The 2,830-nt window shown below is 30.6% G+C and overlaps 1 long non-coding RNA gene across 1 annotated transcript; it reads right to left on the bottom strand.

Moving 5' to 3' along the window:
- Window positions 1-682: 682 nt before the first annotated feature.
- Window positions 683-2,483, bottom strand: LOC136201150 (uncharacterized). The gene is made up of 3 exons (XR_010673716.1): window positions 2,142-2,483; window positions 1,869-1,927; window positions 683-896 (listed from the first exon to the last, which is right to left on the bottom strand). It is a non-coding gene; the product is annotated as an uncharacterized lncRNA (long non-coding RNA).
- Between the last annotated feature and the right edge of the window lie 347 nt (window positions 2,484-2,830).

Below are 2,830 nucleotides of genomic sequence, written 5' to 3'. Positions count from 1 at the left end.
TTGTGTAACACATTTTTTTTTTTTTTTTTATAATAGGATAAGGTGCAAAAATACCCCTAACATTTATAGTTATGATCAATTTTACTCTTAACGTCTAAAATGGTGCAATTATACCCCTAACGTTGGCAATCAAGAGCAATTTTATCCCTAACATTGATAAGTTGGGTCAATTTGAGGAGTAATTTATCAAACTGTCTTCTTGGTCATGAATATTGTAATCTACACTTCACACATGCACCATTTTATTATCGTTAGTAACATATAAAAAAAATATAATTAGATGTGGATTTTTTTTAAGAAAATAAAAAATATATTGTCTTTTATATGAGTTGGACAAAAAAAAATTCAAATATTTCACGGAATTTATAAATATTAATTTTCAATTTTATTATTAAATCACAAGAAAGTATGAATTTTTTATTTTTTTAAGAATGAAACCTCTGTTTTAGAACTACTAATATGTGCAATCAGTGTAGAATAAGAAATAAAATATCTATGTTTTCTAATAATATCTGAAATTGACCCAACTTGTCAATGTTAGAGGTAAAATTGCTCTTAACTGCCAACGTTATGGGTAAAATTGTAACCCCCGTTTCGGGTCACATAGAAAACCAAACAATTATCATAAATAAGCAAAAACCCCAACATAACTACATAAAGGCTCATCATTTATTACCGTCTATCAAAATCTCGTAACCAAAAAATTAAATAACCAAACAAACAATTTAACCTGTCAATAAAATTCTTTTAAATTTAAACAAATAATCAAATCCAATAGTATAATAAATATAATGAATGTCTATGAAATTGCTAATGGGAATAAGACCGCTGTGCTGGCCAGCCTGAATGTAGGAAAACCTGAAAATCTAACAAATATGAGAACCTCTGAACCTAGCCTGAAAATTTCAACATGGCAAGGGGTGAGCTGCCTACTCAATAAGCATAACGGTAAATATTTATATATATATATATATATATATATATATATATATATATATATATATATACACACACATACAGTTCACATATATTATATTTGATCAATCAAGTAATCATTAAAATTAAAAAGATGATATCATAAACCAGACTCATTACTACACCTAATATTCTAAAGTTATTATATTTATTTTAAGGGCCCTAGCTAAACCTAAGTAAAATATATATAAGGTTCTTATGGTATTTTATCATCAAATAGGTATGCGTTATCGTCTACTCTTGCAAGACACACAACCTGGAGACTTCACAATATAAGTACTTTTATAACGGTACTGCTATCGTCTAATCTTGCAAGACGCAGTACCAAACCCAATCCAAAATTTAATAACACCCTATCGTCTCCTCTTTCAAGACAGGTGCATATGTTCACAGTATCAACAAACCTCCAGACCATTGTACCTATCCAGTTAAGCTAGCTAATTAAGTGAAATTCTAAAATGAGACGCATTTCCATTCAACCATAGACATTTTCCTTGTAAGGTAATGATTCAATATGTGATAAAATAATATGCACCTTCTACGATTTAATTAGGTAGAACCATACCACTAATAATAATTGTTCACCACAACAATTGATTTTCCAAAACAAAAACTAGCTCACACTTAACATTATCATGGATAACATATAATATACCAATAGTTATAGTTATAACTTTCCTGGAATGAATATACATATATTTATTGACATATAGTCATAGGCATAACATATAAACAATTCTTCCTAAAACAGTATAGGTATAGGCATAACCCTTTTTTGGAATAAATTATAATGTATATAGGCATAAGAGTATTAATTATATATATATATATATATATATATATATATATATATATATATATATATATATATAAACATTTATAATTATGATTACCTCTCGTCTCAAAAGCTAATCAAACTGTTCGGGGTCTTGCTCACCCGTCTCTTCCTCTCCTATAATTATAGAAATGCATTCCTATAATTAATTATTATTGAAACAATAATATATATGCAAATATATACTCAAAATACTCCTAACCCCACCAAATACTTTAAGATTTCATATTAGTCTAATTAGTTCAATTCTCCTAATAGACCAAGAATTAAGAAACAATTATGAAGACTGGAACCTAAACGAAATTATTAAAATTCTGTCCGGAACGCTCACCGGAGTTTCGCCGGAATCCGGTCGTCGGAAATTCGCCGGAGTTGTCGAAGGCACGAACCGAGACTACCACAAGATAGCCAACGTTTAGGAGAGTTCAAAAGTACGCTCCTTTCCTTATTAAAATCGGCTAAAAGGTCGAAATCTAACACTTTGTTGATGAAAAACGCAATATTGGTCTTGAAATCTTCCTTACGTGATAAGGAATTTAATGGTGTAATTTTTGTCTCAAATGATGGCCGGAACAGAGAGTTATGGAAGAAATTAAGATAAAAAGAAAAAAGAAACGGAGCAGCGGACGAGGGTTTTTTTCTGGTTTTGAAATCAAAGAGGAAGGAACCCTCAATTTCGCCAACCTAAATCCAATAATAATAATAATAATATAATAATAACTCCACCAACAAACAAATTGGATATTAATTAATATAATAATAATAATAATAAGTTAATTGTTTTTTTTGGTAAGAAGGGAAGAAAAAAAACAAACAAACAAAAACCTAACCCGGGATCAGTCTAGGAAGACTGACCCCAATCCTATCCTCAAGAAGAGAAGGTAACAGAAAAGAAGGAGGAACGGAAAGGGTAGAAACACCTAACATCCCCCCATGCCCAGCAGCTGCCAAGCGATCCGCTACGCGGTTTTGCTCCCTATAAATATGGGAGAAGGTAAGAGAATCGAAGGCAGGACGAAG

The sequence above is a fragment of the Euphorbia lathyris genome, chromosome 1 (assembly GCF_963576675.1).
Source record: "Euphorbia lathyris chromosome 1, ddEupLath1.1, whole genome shotgun sequence".
Taxonomy (NCBI): Eukaryota; Viridiplantae; Streptophyta; class Magnoliopsida; order Malpighiales; family Euphorbiaceae; genus Euphorbia; species Euphorbia lathyris.
Note: the sequence above shows the minus strand (reverse complement) of the source record. Positions and strands in the feature narration are given on the sequence as shown.